Genomic DNA, 14,713 nt, shown 5'->3' on the forward strand with positions numbered 1-14,713 from the left:
CTGACTATGGTAAGACGCGCTTTCATGTTACATTCGAAAACGAAAAAGAACCTGTATGCTTCATACGACTCACGTGCCTTCATTGAACCCTGCTTTTTTTAAAGTTTTAATCAATATTTCTCAAAATACTCGCCAAAACGTTACGTGGTTTTGGATTTTAGGCGACTTTTAAACATTGATGTTTATTTAACGTCTCAGTCGCCAAGTAATTTAATCCAAAATTGGGAGAGTGTAAATCCAACTAGAATTTATTAGGTGAAATGTGCATCTAATTGGAAATCTAAAGTGTGACTAAAAACGCCTTCTATTGAGAATTACTTAAAAATAATGAACGTTCTTCAGTTCCTAGTTAAACGAAATAAAACAAAGCACGTCCATTTATCCTCTACCACTCTCTCACACACTTCCCGGAAAATGGACAAATATAGATATTTCAAGCCTTCAAGTAGTTTGGCACCCTATTTAAAGGCAGTTTGGTCCCTAATTCAGGGCGACTGGTGCCCCAAAGTTTATAGCGGTCTATTGCGCCTAATCTACATAGCCCGCTTCGTATTTGCTTACCCAGTTCGGTCTCGCGAGCATCAGACAGGTTAATATAGGGATTTTTTTTCAAGTAGCTAAAGGGTTAAACGTAAAGTGGCTGGGTTGAAAACGTGGAACGCGTATTATGCTTAAAACATCAACAAAACAAAAAGTTGAATCTTTTTTAAAGCAACCGGATAACTAACTATACAAAATGCTTAAAAACGCGACTTTCACAATTTTCCCCTGAAAGTTGTACCGAAGGGTAAAATAAACAAGTTTTTTTCGTTATTCGTTAAAATAACAAGTTATTTAACAACATAGGCTTTTATTGATTAATGGATTTGGTTTATTAATTTAAAAAATATAAACATCTTATATGCGTAAAAATTCTAATTATTTATCAACAATCTTAATCGGATGTATTGCACAGCAAAATTATCAGTGTAATTTTTGATATGAAGAAAATTTCATTATCTATATTATTAATGAGTTATCTTTTAATAATTTGTAGAAATCGATGTGTACAATTTGAATTAATCTACAAGAAAGTCCACCCCTTAGGTTTAGATTTGACTGTATGAAGGTTTTACGTTTTTGGAGCAATCTGAAGGATTTACCCTAAACGTGCCTTTACTTTATGCTTTTTTTGACTAAAAAGAAAACAGGGCTCTGAAATTCGTTTCCCGGATAACATTCAAACTGAAATCGGTCAAAACCGTTTGCTCGTATGACCTCGAATGTAACCATGGGTAGCCACGAGTTGGGGTGGGGTATTTGTATTGACGGGTAGGGTGGGTATTTTCTATTTGGATTTTCTGGTTGTGGGTGGGCATTGCTAACTTATCGGTATTCGAAAACGGTGTTACGACTTGGTGTTATGTTCAGAAAGCGATTACTAAATAACTGACTTACTCTTGTTGCGTTCCGATTCACTCGCCGTAAAACAGTTGAACTAATAATTCAACTCCAGTAACTAGGGAGAATGATACTAAATTATCTGAAAGTTAACCAAATTGTGTAAACCGTGCTAGAATCTAGTAGGTCTAAAACAAGTTAATCCCACCTGTTATTTTTTGTGCTTTTTTGGTTTTGATTGAATAAAATGATAAATCTTAGGTACATTTGTGTTATGCTTGAAATTTGTTTTCTTACAGTGCCCGAAAAAGCTATTGCCTCCTAAGACAGACTTGTAATTTTTCATGGCCTCATATCTTTATAACAAATCAGTCTTTTTCGACCGAATTAACCTAATTTGTACGTTTTCTAGTGTCCTCTACAACTTTCTCATTGAAGGTTTTCGTTTTTTTTTAAACATAAAAATTTTATTCGAATTTTCTGAAATTAAAATAAGAAATTAGAATGTTTCCTACGTTATACGTATACCCTGAAATTTTCAAACCTCTATCTTTTATAATTTTTGAGAAAAATTCGATGTCAGAGAAAAATTAGACAACGTATATAGCGAATGCAATTCTCGTACAAACATAACAATGCGACTCATAGCGGCGGAGATTTAGGCGATTTAAATATCTCACACGTCTTTTTTTTAATTGGCCACCATGTTCGATAGAACCAAGTACATCTATTTTCCTAAATCTTAATGAAAATAACAATTGAATTTAGCTCCTCGAGTCAGTGGCGTAACTGAGAACTCAGAGGCCCCCCCGAAAAAATCTCTATGAGACCCCCTTTTTCTTTTTTTTTATGGTTAGCGGGGCCCCTCCCCGAACCTCGAGGATCTTCTGTTTACTAGACAGGCGCTTTAACCAACTTAGCCACGTCGCCACGGGTAAAGTGGTTGAATGATTGGTTTTGTAAAATGCCAAGAGAAGATTATAAAAAACATAAACCCGAAGGCACCGCCGATTTCCGAACTCAGGATCTCCTGTTTACTAGACGTGCGCTTTAACCCACTTAGCCACGTCGCCACGGGTAAAGTGGTTGAATGACACAATTTGTAAAATGCCATGCGTAGATTATAGAAAACATTAACCCGAAGGCACCGCCGAGATTCGAACTCACGATCTCCTGTTTACTAGACAGGCGCTTTAACCAACTAAGCCACGGCGCCACGGACAAACTGGTTGAATGATTGGTTTTGTGAAATGCCAAGAGAAGATTATTGATAACATTAACCCGAAGGCACCGCCGAGATTCGAACTCAGGATCTCCTGTTTACTTAACAGGCGCTTTAACCATTAAGCCACGGCGCCACGGGTAAACTGGTTGAATGATTGGTTTTGTAAAATGCCAAGTGAAGATTATAGAAAACATTAACCCGAAGGCACCGCCGAGATTTGAACTCAGGATCACCTGTTTACTAGACAGGCGCTTTAACCAACTAAGCCACGGCGCCACGGGTAAACTGGTTGAATGATTGGTTTTGTAAAATGCCAAGTGAAGATTATAGAAAACATTAACCCGAAGGCACCGCCGATTTCCGAACTCAGGATCTCCTGTTTACTAGACGTGCGCTTTAACCAACTAAGCCACGGCGCCACGGGTAAAGGGGTTGAAGGATTGGTTTTGCAAAATGCCATGCGTAGATTATAGAAAACATCATCCCGAAGGCACCGCCGAGATTCGAACTCAGGGTCTCCTGTTTACTAGACATGCGCTTTAACCAACTTAGCCACGGCGCCACGGATAGATTGGTTGAATGATTGGTTTTGTAAAATGCCAAGTGAAGATTATAGAAAACATTAACCCGAAGGCACCGCCGAGATTTGAACTCAGGATCACCTGTTTACTAGACAGGCGCTTTAACCAACTAAGCCACGGCGCCACGGGTAAACCGGTTGAATGATTGGTTTTGTAAAATGCCAAGTGAAGATTATAGAAAACATTAACCCGAAGGCACCGCCGATTTCTGAACTCAGGATCTCCTGTTTACTAGACGTGCGCTTTAACCAACTAAGCCACGGCGCCACGGGTAAAGGGGTTGAAGGATTGGTTTTGCAAAATGCCATGCGTAGATTATAGAAAACATCATCCCGAAGGCACCGCCGAGATTCGAACTCAGGGTCTCCTGTTTACTAGACATGCGCTTTAACCAACTTAGCCACGGCGCCACGGAAAAATTGGTTGAATGATTGGTTTTGTAAAATGCCAAGTGAAGATTATAGAAAACATTAACCCGAAGGCACCGCCGAGATTCGAACTCAGGATCTCCTGTTTACTAGACAGGCGCTTTAACCAACTTAGCCACGGCGCCACGGGTAAACTGGTTGAATGATTGGTTTTGTAAAATGCCAAGAGAAGATTATAAAAAACATTAACTCGAAGGCACCAACCAACGATTTCCGAACTCAGGATCTCCTGTTTACTAGACGTGCGCTTTAACCCACTTAGCCACGTCGCCACAGGTAAAGTGGTTGAATGACAGAATTTGTAAAATGCCATGCGTAGATTATAGAAAACATTAACCCGAAGGCACCGCCGAGATTTGAACTCAGGATCTCCTGTTTACTAGACAGGCGCTTTAACCAACTAAGCCACGGCGCCACGGGTAAACTGGTTGAATGATTGGTTTTGTGAAATGCCAAGAGAAGATTATAGAAAACATTAACCCGAAGGCACCGCCGAGCTTCGAACTCAGGATCTCCTGTTTACTAGACGTGCGCTTTAACCCACTTAGCCACGTCGCCACGGGTAAAGAGGTTGAATGATTGGTTTTGTAAAATGCCAAGAGAAGATTATTGAAAACATTAACCCGAAGGCACCGCCGAGATTCGAACTCAGGATTTCCTGTTTACTAGACAGGCGCTTTAATCATTTAAGCCACGGCGCCACGGGTAAAGTGGTTGAATGATAGGTTTTGCAAAATGGAATGCGTAGATTATAGAAAAAGTTTTTCCGAAGGCACCGCCGAGATTCGAACTCAGGATCTCCTGTTTACTAGACAGGCGCTTTAACCAACTAAGCCACGGCGCCACGGGTAAACTGGTTGAATGATTGGTTTTGTAAAATGCCAAGTGAAGATTATAGAAAACATTAACCCGAAGGCACCGCCGAGATTTGAACTCAGGATCTCCTGTTTACTAGACAGGCGCTTTAACCAACTAAGCCACGGCGCCACGGGTAAACTGGTTGAATGATTGGTTTTGTGAAATGCCAAGAGAAGATTATTGATAACATTAACCCGAAGGCACCGCCGAGATTCGAACTCAGGATCTCCTGTTTACTTAACAGGCGCTTTAACCATTAAGCCACGGCGCCACGGGTAAACTGGTTGAATGATTGGTTTTGTAAAATGCCAAGTGAAGATTATAGAAAACATTAACCCGAAGGCACCGCCGATTTCCGAACTCAGGATCTCCTGTTTACTAGACGTGCGCTTTAACCAACTAAGCCACGGCGCCACGGGTAAAGGGGTTGAAGGATTGGTTTTGCAAAATGCCATGCGTAGATTATAGAAAACATCATCCCGAAGGCACCGCCGAGATTCGAACTCAGGGTCTCCTGTTTACTAGACATGCGCTTTAACCAACTTAGCCACGGCGCCACGGATAGATTGGTTGAATGATTGGTTTTGTAAAATGCCAAGTGAAGATTATAGAAAACATTAACCCGAAGGCACCGCCGAGATTTGAACTCAGGATCACCTGTTTACTAGACAGGCGCTTTAACCAACTAAGCCACGGCGCCACGGGTAAACCGGTTGAATGATTGGTTTTGTAAAATGCCAAGTGAAGATTATAGAAAACATTAACCCGAAGGCACCGCCGATTTCTGAACTCAGGATCTCCTGTTTACTAGACGTGCGCTTTAACCAACTAAGCCACGGCGCCACGGGTAAAGGGGTTGAAGGATTGGTTTTGCAAAATGCCATGCGTAGATTATAGAAAACATCATCCCGAAGGCACCGCCGAGATTCGAACTCAGGGTCTCCTGTTTACTAGACATGCGCTTTAACCAACTTAGCCACGGCGCCACGGAAAAATTGGTTGAATGATTGGTTTTGTAAAATGCCAAGTGAAGATTATAGAAAACATTAACCCGAAGGCACCGCCGAGATTCGAACTCAGGATCTCCTGTTTACTAGACAGGCGCTTTAACCAACTTAGCCACGGCGCCACGGGTAAACTGGTTGAATGATTGGTTTTGTAAAATGCCAAGAGAAGATTATAAAAAACATTAACTCGAAGGCACCAACCAACGATTTCCGAACTCAGGATCTCCTGTTTACTAGACGTGCGCTTTAACCCACTTAGCCACGTCGCCACAGGTAAAGTGGTTGAATGACAGAATTTGTAAAATGCCATGCGTAGATTATAGAAAACATTAACCCGAAGGCACCGCCGAGATTTGAACTCAGGATCTCCTGTTTACTAGACAGGCGCTTTAACCAACTAAGCCACGGCGCCACGGGTAAACTGGTTGAATGATTGGTTTTGTGAAATGCCAAGAGAAGATTATAGAAAACATTAACCCGAAGGCACCGCCGAGCTTCGAACTCAGGATCTCCTGTTTACTAGACGTGCGCTTTAACCCACTTAGCCACGTCGCCACGGGTAAAGAGGTTGAATGATTGGTTTTGTAAAATGCCAAGAGAAGATTATTGAAAACATTAACCCGAAGGCACCGCCGAGATTCGAACTCAGGATTTCCTGTTTACTAGACAGGCGCTTTAATCATTTAAGCCACGGCGCCACGGGTAAAGTGGTTGAATGATAGGTTTTGCAAAATGGAATGCGTAGATTATAGAAAAAGTTTTTCCGAAGGCACCGCCGAGATTCGAACTCAGGATCTCCTGTTTACTAGACAGGCGCTTTAACCAACTAAGCCACGGCGCCACGGGTAAACTGGTTGAATGATTGGTTTTGTAAAATGCCAAGTGAAGATTATAGAAAACATTAACCCGAAGGCACCGCCGAGATTTGAACTCAGGATCTCCTGTTTACTAGACAGGCGCTTTAACCAACTAAGCCACGGCGCCACGGGTAAACTGGTTGAATGATTGGTTTTGTAAAATGCCAAGTGAAGATTATAGAAAACATTAACCCAAAGGCACCGCCGATTTCCTGACGCAGGATCTCCTGTTTACTAGACATGCGCTTTAACCAACTTAGCCACGACGCCACGGGTAAAGTGGTTGAATGACAGAATTTGTAAAATGCCATGCGTAGATTATAGAAAACATTAACCCGAAGGCACCGCCGAGATTCGAACTCCGGATCTCCTGTTTACTAGACAGGCGCTTTAACCAACTAAGGCACGGCACAATGGTTAAAGTGGTTGAATGATTGGTTTTGTAAAATGCCAAGAGAAGATTATTGAAAACATTAACCCGAAGGCACCGCCGAGATTCGAACTCAGGATTTCCTGTTTACTAGACAGGCGCTTTAATCATTTAAGCCACGGCGCCACGGGTAAAGTGGTTGAATGATAGGTTTTGCAAAATGGAATGCGTAGATTATAGAAAAAGTTTTTCCGAAGGCACCGCCGAGATTCGAACTCAGGATCTCCTGTTTACTAGACAGGCGCTTTAAACAACTAAGCCACGGCGCCACGGGTAAAGAGGTTGAATGATCGGTTTTGCAAAATGGAATGCGTAGATTATAGAAAAAGTTTTTCCGAAGGCACCGCCGAGATTCGAACTCAGGATCTCCTGTTTACTAGACAGGCGCTTTTTTTTTAATTATATCATTAAAAAAATACACGACGCGTGTATGGTACAAAAAGCGAAATGCAACAAGATAATAGAACAAGAAAAAAATACGAAGTAACATTTGATAAATCGGTCGCGAAAATGAACGTCGATAAAGAAAGAAAAACGATTAGATAATATTGATTAAACAATAGTGAGAAATAAAAAAAATTAAAGCAACGTATCAAACACTATCAGGCAGTACATGTTGTGGAAAGAATTCATGAACAAAAATAGGCATAAGTAGATATTAAACAGCATTAAAGACGATTAAGAAGAAATAAATTAACGAAAAAACACTCCTTATTGAAAATGAGAAGCAAAGGCTTAGAACCGACAGAACACAGAAAAGGCCGCAAAACATTAAGAAAATCCATCACCATTAATTGGTCACTTATACTTTGAAACCGTAATCATCCGGGATCACAAAGTCCTTATACAGAGGACTGGTAACAGGCTGACCCTGATACCGACACACCCGAGCAAAATATTCGTTCTCCGAAGATGGCGGCCAAGCAACCTCCTTAGGCCACCACTCAGGCCGGCGATGACCCTCGAAAGGGTACAGACGCATTGCAACGGGTACCCTTTGAACTTTCGTAGCAGAGCCAGAAGAAGAAGACGGCTTCTTACCGACATCGCCATCACTTGACGACATCGAATGCTTAGCACTCCGACGCGGATCAGGCTTGACACCGGCATCGACGACGGAAGATTCACCGCTACCGGCCCGGACCGGAGAACCTTGAGGAATAGCGACTGAGGCAGGATCGACGACCATCGCTTCACCGTCATCACCACCGCCAGACGCCGCTTCTAAATCGCGGGATGCCATCCGGGGCCATAGAGGACACTCCCGAACAACATGTCCCTGCTTCTGGCACTTAAAGCACTTGAAATCAGGACAATGGCGATAAATATGGTCAGGAGAATAACACTTATTACATATTTTCAACTGAGAATCATGTCGGACAGCGTAAAACTTCTCCCGACCAACAGCATCGGCAACTCGTAAGCGATATGGTAATGATGACAGACTCTCAGGTAAGGTAACACGAACGGTACAAAGTCCGCAATATAATGATGCCTTTTTATGCCAAACAAGCGGATCCTTGATTTCACAGCCAAGCGACGTTAATTTGGATAAAACGGCTTCATCAGTCACAAACTCAGGTAAGTCCGAAAAGGCGACAGTCACAGTCGTCGCAGAAACGCTTGAAATTTCATATATCTCACCAACAATATCCAAGCCCGAATCTATAACGCCCTCGACATCGGCCAAAGTCTTCAAGGTGAGAATGTAACCACCCTCATCACAGACAACTAAAGCAGAAGCACAATCGAGACCAAAGTTCGCAATCACCGCCGTAGACACAACTTCAAAACTTGGTAGATTTCGTTTAAAATCAATAAAAACCGATCTCTTGAATGCGTCCATCCTGGGTAGAAACACCCAGGAGGGATTACCAAATTAATAAATTAACAACTATTGAATTAAATGCACGAATAATAACCGAAAGAAAAATTAATTGGCAAAAAACCCCGCTTAGGCTTAGCGCGACGAAAACACGGAGTGCAAAATCGAACGACCTGCACTCTCCCATAGACAGGCGCTTTAACCAACTAAGCCACGGCGCCACGATTCTTACCGTTGGATGACAGATTTTGCAAAATTCAACGCGTAGATTATAGAAAGCATTAACCCGAAGGCACTGCCCAGATTCAAACTCAGGATCTCCTGTTTACTAGACAGGCGCTTTAACCAACTAAAACACGGCTTTACGGTCGAATTGGTTGAATGATAGTTTATGCAAAATGACAAGTGAAGATTATAGAAAGAATTAACTCGAAGGCACCGCCGAGATTCGAACTCAGGATCTCCTTATCACTAAACATTCGCTTAAACCAATTAAGCCACGACGCCACTACTTAAATGGTTGAATGATATGTTTTGTAAAATCCCAAGTGAAAATTATAGAAAACATTGAGCCGAAGGCACCGCCGAGATTCGAACTCAGGATCTCCTGTTTACTAGACAGGCGCTTTAACCAACTAAGCCAAGGCACCCCGATCCTTGCGGTTGAAAGACAGATTTTGCAAAAGTCAACGCGTAGATGATAGCAAGTATTAATCCGAAGGCACCGCCCAGATTTGAACTCAGGATCTCCTGTTTACTAGACAGGCGCTTTAACCAACTAAGCCACGGCGCCACGGCTAAATTGGTTGAATGATTGGTTTTGTGAAATGCCAAGAGAAGATTATTGAAAACATTAACCCGAAGGCACCGTCGAGATTCGAACTCAGGATCTCCTGGTAACTAGACAGGCGCTTTAACCAACTAAGCCACAGCGCCATGGGTAAACTGGTTGAATGATTGGTTTTGTAAAATGCCAAGTTAAGATTATAGAAAACATTAACCCGAAGGCACCGCCGAGATTTGAACTCAGGATCTCCTGTTTACTAGACAGGCGCTTTAACCAACTAAGCCACGGCGCCACGGGTAAACTGGTTGAATGATTGGTTTTGTGAAATGCCAAGAGAAGATTATTGAAAACATTAACCCGAAGGCACCGTCGAGATTCGAACTCAGGATCTCCTGGTAACTAGACAGGCGCTTTAACCAACTAAGCCACAGCGCCATGGGTAAACTGGTTAAATGATTGGTTTTGTAAAATGCCAAGTTAAGATTATAGAAAACATTAACCCGAAGGCACCGCCGAGATTTGAACTCAGGATCTCCTGTTTACTAGACAGGCGCTTTAACCAACTAAGCCACGGCGCCACGGGTAAACTGGTTGAATGATTGGTTTTGTAAAATGCCAAGTGAAGATTACAGAAAACATTAACCCGAAGGCACCGCCGAGATTTGAACTCAGGATCTCCTGTTTACTAGACAGGCGCTTTAACCAACTAAAACACGGCTCCATGGTCGAATTGGTTGAATGATAGTTTATGCAAAATGACAAGTGAAGATTATAGAAAGAATTAACTCGAAGGCACCGCCGAGATTCGAACGCAGGATCTCCTTATCACTAAACATTCGCTTAAACCAATTAAGCCACGACGCCACTACTTTAATGGTTGAATGATATGTTTTGTAAAATCCCAAGTTAAAATTATAGAAAACATTGAGCCGAAGGCACCGCCGAGATTCGTACTCAGGATCTCCTGTTTACTAGACAGGCGCTTTAACCAACTAAGCCACGGCGCCACTGGTAAACTGGTTGAATGATTGGTTTTGTGAAATGCCAAGAGAAGATTATTGAAAACATTAAACCGAAGGCACCGTCGAGATTCGAACTCAGGATCTCCTGGTAACTAGACAGGCGCTTTAACCAACTAAGCCACAGCGCCATGGGTAAACTGGTTGAATGATTGGTTTTGTAAAATGCCAAGTTAAGATTATAGAAAACATTAACCCGAAGGCACCGCCGAGATTTGAACTCAGGATCTCCTGTTTACTAGACAGGCTCTTTAACCAACTAAGCCACGCCGCCACGGGAGAAGAGGTTGAATGATAGGTTTTGCAAAATGGAATGCGTAGATTATAGAATAAGTTTGCCCGAAGGTACCGCCGAGATTCGAACTTAGGATCTCCTGTTTACTAGACAGGCGCTTTAACCAACTAAGCCACGGCGCCACGGGTAAAAAGGTTGAATGATTGGTTTTGTAAAATGCCAAGAGAAGATTATAGAAAACATTAAGCCGAAGGCACCGCCGAGATTCGAACTCAGGATCTTCTGTTTACTAGACAGGCGCTTTAACCAACTAAGCCACGGCGGCACCGGTAAAGGGGTTGAATGATAGGTTTTGCAAAATGCTATGCGTAGATTATAGAAAACATTATCCCGAAGGCACCGCCGAGATTCGAACTCAGGATCTCCTGGTTACTAGACATGCGCCTTAACCAACTTAGCCACGTCGCCACGGGTAAAGTGGTTGAATCACAGAATTTGTAAAATGCCAGGCGTAGATTATAGAAAACATTAACCCGAAGGTACCGCCGAGATTCGAACTCAGGATCTCCTGTTTACTAGACAGGCGCTTTAACCAACTAAGCCACGGCGACACGGGTTAAGAGGTTGAATGATAGGTTTTGCAAAATGCCATGCGTAGATTATAGAAAACATCATCCCGAAGACACCGCCGAGATTCGAACTCAGGATCTCCTGTTTACTAGACACGCGCTTTAACCAACTTAGCCACGTCGCCACGGGTAAAGTGGTTGAATGACAGAATTTGTAAAATTCCATGCGTAGATTATAGAAAACATTAACCCGAAAGCACCGCCCAGATTCGAAATCAGGATCTCCTGTTTACTAGACAGGCTCTTTAACCAACTAAGCCACGGCGCCACGGGTTAAGAGGTTAAATGATAGGTTTTGCAAAATGCCATGCGTAGATTATAGAAAACATCATCCCGAAGGCACCGCCGAGATTCGAACTCAGGATCTCCTGTTTACTAGACAGGCGCTTTAACCAACTAGGCCACGGCGCCACGGGTAAACTGGTTGAATGATTGGTTTTGTAAAATGCAAAGTGAAGATTATAGAAAACAATAACCCGAAGGCACCCCGGAGATTCGAACTCAGGATCTCCTGTTTACTAGACAGGCGCTTTAACCAACTAAGCCACGGCGCCACGGGTAAACTGGTTGAATGATTGGTTTTGTAAAATGCCAAGTGAAGATTACAGAAAACATTAACCCGAAGGCACCGCCGAGATTTGAACTCAGGATATCCTGTTTACTAGACAGGCGCTTTAACCAACTAAAACACGGCTCCATGGTCGAATTGGTTGAATGATAGTTTATGCAAAATGACAAGTGAAGATTATAGAAAGAATTAACTCGAAGGCACCGCCGAGATTCGAACTCAGGATCTCCTTATCACTAAACATTCGCTTAAACCAATTAAGCCACGACGCCACTACTTTAATGGTTAAATGATATGTATTGTAAAATCCCAAGTTAAAATTATAGAAAACATTGAGCCGAAGGCACCGCCGAGATTCGTACTCAGGATCTCCTGTTTACTAGACAGGCGCTTTAACCAACTAAGCCACGGCGCCACTGGTAAACTGGTTGAATGATTGGTTTTGTGAAATGCCAAGAGAAGATTATTGAAAACATTAAACCGAAGGCACCGTTGAGATTCGAACTCAGGATCTCCTGGTAACTAGACAGGCGCTTTAACCAACTAAGCCACAGCGCCATGGGTAAACTGGTTGAATGATTGGTTTTGTAAAATGCCAAGTTAAGATTATAGAAAACATTAACCCGAAGGCACCGCCGAGATTTGAACTCAGGATCTCCTGTTTACTAGACAGGCTCTTTAACCAACTAAGCCACGCCGCCACGGGATAAAAGGTTGAATGATAGGTTTTGCAAAATGGAATGCGTAGATTATAGAATAAGTTTGCCCGAAGGTACCGCCGAGATTCGAACTTAGGATCTCCTGTTTACTAGACAGGCGCTTTAACCAACTAAGCCACGGCGCCACGGTTAAAAAGGTTGAATGATTGGTTTTGTAAAATGCCAAGAGAAGATTATAGAAAACATTAAGCCGAAGGCACCGCCGAGATTCGAACTCAGGATCTTCTGTTTACTAGACAGGCGCTTTAACCAACTAAGCCACGGCGCCACGGGAAAATAGGTTGAATGATTGGTTTTGTAAAATGCCAATAGAAGATTACAGAAAACATTAACCCGAAGGCACCGCCGATTTTCGAACTCAGGATCTCCTGTTCACTAGACGTGCGCTTTAACCAACTAAGCCACGGCGGCACCGGTAAAGGGGTTGAATGATAGGTTTTGCAAAATGCTATGCGTAGATTATAGAAAACATTATCCCGAAGGCACCGCCGAGATTCGAACTCAGGATCTCCTGGTTACTAGACATGCGCCTTAACCAACTTAGCCACGTCGCCACCGGTAAAGTGGTTGAATCACAGAATTTGTAAAATGCCAGGCGTAGATTATAGAAAACATTAACCCGAAGGTACCGCCGATTTTCGAACTCAGGATCTCCTGTTCACTAGACGTGCGCTTTAACCAACTAAGCCACGGCGGCACCGGTAAAGGGGTTGAATGATAGGTTTTGCAAAATGCTATGCGTAGATTATAGAAAACATTATCCCGAAGGCACCGCCGAGATTCGAACTCAGGATCTCCTGGTTACTAGACATGCGCCTTAACCAACTTAGCCACGTCGCCACCGGTAAAGTGGTTGAATCACAGAATTTGTAAAATGCCAGGCGTAGATTATAGAAAACATTAACCCGAAGGCACCGCCCAGATTCGAAATCAGGATCTCCTGTTTACTAGACAGGCTCTTTAACCAACTAAGCCACGGCGCCACGGGTTAAGAGGTTGAATGATAGGTTTTGCAAAATGCCATGCGTAGATTATAGAAAACATCATCCCGAAGGCACCGCCGAGATTCGAACTCAGGATCTCCTGTTTACTAGACAGGCGCTTTAACCAACTAGGCCACGGCGCCACGGGTAAACTGGTTGAATGATTGGTTTTGTAAAATGCAAAGTGAAGATTATAGAAAACATTAACCCGAAGGCACCCCGGAGATTCGAACTCAGGATCTCCTGTTTACTAGACAGGCGCTTTAACCAACTAAGCCACGGCGCCACGGGTAAAGTGGTTGAATGACAGAATTTGTAAAATGCCATGCGTAGATTATAGAAAACATTAACCCGAAGGTACCACCCTGATTTGAACTCAGGATCTCCCGTTGACTAGACAGGCGCTTTAACCAACTAAGCCACATCGCCACGGGTGGAGTGGTTGAATGACAGAATTTGTAAAATGTTACGCGTAGATTATAGAAAACATTAACCCGAAGGCACCGCCGAGATTCGAACTCAGGATCTCCTGTTTACTAGACAGGCGCTTTAACCAACTTAGCCCCGTCGCCACGGGTAAACTGGTTGAATGATTGGTTTTGTAAAATGCCAAGTGAAGATTATAGAAAACATTAACCCGAAGGCACCGCCGAGATTTGAACTCAGGATCTCCTGTTTACTAGACAGGCGCTTTAACCAACTAAGCCACGGCGACACGGGTAAACTGGTTGAATGATTGGTTTTGTAAAATGGCAAGTGAAGATTATAGAAAACATTAACCCGAAGGCACCGCCGAGATTTGAACTCAGGATCTTCTGTTTACTAGACAGGCGCTTTAACCAACTAAGCCACGGCGCCACGGGTAAAGTGGTTGAATGATTTGTTTTGTAAAATGCCAAGAGAAGATTATAGAAAGCATTAACCCTAAGGCACCGCCGAGATTTGAACTCAGGATCTCCTGTTTACTAGACAGGCGCTTTAACCAACTAAGCCACGGCGCTACGGGTAAACAGGTTGAATGATTGGTTTTGTAAAAGTCAACGCGTAGATTATAGAAAGCATTAACCTGAAGGCACCACCCTGATTTGAACTAAGTATCTCCTGTTTACTAGACAGGTGCTTTAACCAACTTAGCCACGGCGCCACGGAGAAATAGGTTGAATGATTGGTTTTGTAAAATGC

General features: G+C 42.9%; 33 non-coding genes across 33 annotated transcripts; all 33 read right to left on the reverse strand.

Moving 5' to 3' along the window:
* Nucleotides 1-2,522: 2,522 nt before the first annotated feature.
* TRNAT-AGU (transfer RNA threonine (anticodon AGU)) lies at nucleotides 2,523-2,596 on the reverse strand. Its single transcript has one exon. It is a non-coding gene; the product is annotated as a tRNA-Thr (tRNA).
* A 69-nt stretch (nucleotides 2,597-2,665) lies between these two features.
* Nucleotides 2,666-2,738, reverse strand: TRNAT-AGU (transfer RNA threonine (anticodon AGU)). The gene has a single exon. It is a non-coding gene; the product is annotated as a tRNA-Thr (tRNA).
* A 69-nt stretch (nucleotides 2,739-2,807) lies between these two features.
* TRNAT-AGU (transfer RNA threonine (anticodon AGU)) lies at nucleotides 2,808-2,881 on the reverse strand. The gene has a single exon. It is a non-coding gene; the product is annotated as a tRNA-Thr (tRNA).
* Nucleotides 2,882-3,093: 212 nt separating this feature from the next.
* On the reverse strand, nucleotides 3,094-3,167 carry TRNAT-AGU (transfer RNA threonine (anticodon AGU)). The gene has a single exon. It is a non-coding gene; the product is annotated as a tRNA-Thr (tRNA).
* Nucleotides 3,168-3,236: 69 nt separating this feature from the next.
* Nucleotides 3,237-3,310, reverse strand: TRNAT-AGU (transfer RNA threonine (anticodon AGU)). Its single transcript has one exon. It is a non-coding gene; the product is annotated as a tRNA-Thr (tRNA).
* Nucleotides 3,311-3,522: 212 nt separating this feature from the next.
* On the reverse strand, nucleotides 3,523-3,596 carry TRNAT-AGU (transfer RNA threonine (anticodon AGU)). Its single transcript has one exon. It is a non-coding gene; the product is annotated as a tRNA-Thr (tRNA).
* Nucleotides 3,597-3,665: 69 nt separating this feature from the next.
* TRNAT-AGU (transfer RNA threonine (anticodon AGU)) lies at nucleotides 3,666-3,739 on the reverse strand. Its single transcript has one exon. It is a non-coding gene; the product is annotated as a tRNA-Thr (tRNA).
* Nucleotides 3,740-3,955: 216 nt separating this feature from the next.
* On the reverse strand, nucleotides 3,956-4,029 carry TRNAT-AGU (transfer RNA threonine (anticodon AGU)). Its single transcript has one exon. It is a non-coding gene; the product is annotated as a tRNA-Thr (tRNA).
* A 355-nt stretch (nucleotides 4,030-4,384) lies between these two features.
* On the reverse strand, nucleotides 4,385-4,458 carry TRNAT-AGU (transfer RNA threonine (anticodon AGU)). The gene has a single exon. It is a non-coding gene; the product is annotated as a tRNA-Thr (tRNA).
* Nucleotides 4,459-4,527: 69 nt separating this feature from the next.
* On the reverse strand, nucleotides 4,528-4,601 carry TRNAT-AGU (transfer RNA threonine (anticodon AGU)). The gene has a single exon. It is a non-coding gene; the product is annotated as a tRNA-Thr (tRNA).
* A 69-nt stretch (nucleotides 4,602-4,670) lies between these two features.
* Nucleotides 4,671-4,743, reverse strand: TRNAT-AGU (transfer RNA threonine (anticodon AGU)). Its single transcript has one exon. It is a non-coding gene; the product is annotated as a tRNA-Thr (tRNA).
* Nucleotides 4,744-4,955: 212 nt separating this feature from the next.
* Nucleotides 4,956-5,029, reverse strand: TRNAT-AGU (transfer RNA threonine (anticodon AGU)). Its single transcript has one exon. It is a non-coding gene; the product is annotated as a tRNA-Thr (tRNA).
* Nucleotides 5,030-5,098: 69 nt separating this feature from the next.
* On the reverse strand, nucleotides 5,099-5,172 carry TRNAT-AGU (transfer RNA threonine (anticodon AGU)). The gene has a single exon. It is a non-coding gene; the product is annotated as a tRNA-Thr (tRNA).
* A 212-nt stretch (nucleotides 5,173-5,384) lies between these two features.
* TRNAT-AGU (transfer RNA threonine (anticodon AGU)) lies at nucleotides 5,385-5,458 on the reverse strand. Its single transcript has one exon. It is a non-coding gene; the product is annotated as a tRNA-Thr (tRNA).
* Nucleotides 5,459-5,527: 69 nt separating this feature from the next.
* On the reverse strand, nucleotides 5,528-5,601 carry TRNAT-AGU (transfer RNA threonine (anticodon AGU)). Its single transcript has one exon. It is a non-coding gene; the product is annotated as a tRNA-Thr (tRNA).
* Nucleotides 5,602-5,817: 216 nt separating this feature from the next.
* On the reverse strand, nucleotides 5,818-5,891 carry TRNAT-AGU (transfer RNA threonine (anticodon AGU)). Its single transcript has one exon. It is a non-coding gene; the product is annotated as a tRNA-Thr (tRNA).
* A 355-nt stretch (nucleotides 5,892-6,246) lies between these two features.
* On the reverse strand, nucleotides 6,247-6,320 carry TRNAT-AGU (transfer RNA threonine (anticodon AGU)). Its single transcript has one exon. It is a non-coding gene; the product is annotated as a tRNA-Thr (tRNA).
* A 69-nt stretch (nucleotides 6,321-6,389) lies between these two features.
* TRNAT-AGU (transfer RNA threonine (anticodon AGU)) lies at nucleotides 6,390-6,463 on the reverse strand. The gene has a single exon. It is a non-coding gene; the product is annotated as a tRNA-Thr (tRNA).
* Nucleotides 6,464-6,961: 498 nt separating this feature from the next.
* Nucleotides 6,962-7,035, reverse strand: TRNAT-AGU (transfer RNA threonine (anticodon AGU)). The gene has a single exon. It is a non-coding gene; the product is annotated as a tRNA-Thr (tRNA).
* A 2,275-nt stretch (nucleotides 7,036-9,310) lies between these two features.
* TRNAT-AGU (transfer RNA threonine (anticodon AGU)) lies at nucleotides 9,311-9,384 on the reverse strand. Its single transcript has one exon. It is a non-coding gene; the product is annotated as a tRNA-Thr (tRNA).
* Nucleotides 9,385-9,596: 212 nt separating this feature from the next.
* TRNAT-AGU (transfer RNA threonine (anticodon AGU)) lies at nucleotides 9,597-9,670 on the reverse strand. Its single transcript has one exon. It is a non-coding gene; the product is annotated as a tRNA-Thr (tRNA).
* A 212-nt stretch (nucleotides 9,671-9,882) lies between these two features.
* Nucleotides 9,883-9,956, reverse strand: TRNAT-AGU (transfer RNA threonine (anticodon AGU)). The gene has a single exon. It is a non-coding gene; the product is annotated as a tRNA-Thr (tRNA).
* A 355-nt stretch (nucleotides 9,957-10,311) lies between these two features.
* TRNAT-AGU (transfer RNA threonine (anticodon AGU)) lies at nucleotides 10,312-10,385 on the reverse strand. Its single transcript has one exon. It is a non-coding gene; the product is annotated as a tRNA-Thr (tRNA).
* A 498-nt stretch (nucleotides 10,386-10,883) lies between these two features.
* TRNAT-AGU (transfer RNA threonine (anticodon AGU)) lies at nucleotides 10,884-10,957 on the reverse strand. Its single transcript has one exon. It is a non-coding gene; the product is annotated as a tRNA-Thr (tRNA).
* Nucleotides 10,958-11,598: 641 nt separating this feature from the next.
* On the reverse strand, nucleotides 11,599-11,672 carry TRNAT-AGU (transfer RNA threonine (anticodon AGU)). Its single transcript has one exon. It is a non-coding gene; the product is annotated as a tRNA-Thr (tRNA).
* A 69-nt stretch (nucleotides 11,673-11,741) lies between these two features.
* On the reverse strand, nucleotides 11,742-11,815 carry TRNAT-AGU (transfer RNA threonine (anticodon AGU)). The gene has a single exon. It is a non-coding gene; the product is annotated as a tRNA-Thr (tRNA).
* Nucleotides 11,816-12,170: 355 nt separating this feature from the next.
* On the reverse strand, nucleotides 12,171-12,244 carry TRNAT-AGU (transfer RNA threonine (anticodon AGU)). The gene has a single exon. It is a non-coding gene; the product is annotated as a tRNA-Thr (tRNA).
* Nucleotides 12,245-12,742: 498 nt separating this feature from the next.
* On the reverse strand, nucleotides 12,743-12,816 carry TRNAT-AGU (transfer RNA threonine (anticodon AGU)). Its single transcript has one exon. It is a non-coding gene; the product is annotated as a tRNA-Thr (tRNA).
* Nucleotides 12,817-13,600: 784 nt separating this feature from the next.
* Nucleotides 13,601-13,674, reverse strand: TRNAT-AGU (transfer RNA threonine (anticodon AGU)). Its single transcript has one exon. It is a non-coding gene; the product is annotated as a tRNA-Thr (tRNA).
* A 69-nt stretch (nucleotides 13,675-13,743) lies between these two features.
* On the reverse strand, nucleotides 13,744-13,817 carry TRNAT-AGU (transfer RNA threonine (anticodon AGU)). The gene has a single exon. It is a non-coding gene; the product is annotated as a tRNA-Thr (tRNA).
* Nucleotides 13,818-14,172: 355 nt separating this feature from the next.
* TRNAT-AGU (transfer RNA threonine (anticodon AGU)) lies at nucleotides 14,173-14,246 on the reverse strand. The gene has a single exon. It is a non-coding gene; the product is annotated as a tRNA-Thr (tRNA).
* Nucleotides 14,247-14,315: 69 nt separating this feature from the next.
* On the reverse strand, nucleotides 14,316-14,389 carry TRNAT-AGU (transfer RNA threonine (anticodon AGU)). Its single transcript has one exon. It is a non-coding gene; the product is annotated as a tRNA-Thr (tRNA).
* A 69-nt stretch (nucleotides 14,390-14,458) lies between these two features.
* TRNAT-AGU (transfer RNA threonine (anticodon AGU)) lies at nucleotides 14,459-14,532 on the reverse strand. Its single transcript has one exon. It is a non-coding gene; the product is annotated as a tRNA-Thr (tRNA).
* Between the last annotated feature and the right edge of the window lie 181 nt (nucleotides 14,533-14,713).

This window comes from Leiobunum rupestre, chromosome 7, assembly GCF_980474605.1.
Source record: "Leiobunum rupestre chromosome 7, qqLeiRupe1.1.hap1, whole genome shotgun sequence".
Classification (NCBI taxonomy): Eukaryota; Metazoa; Arthropoda; class Arachnida; order Opiliones; family Sclerosomatidae; genus Leiobunum; species Leiobunum rupestre.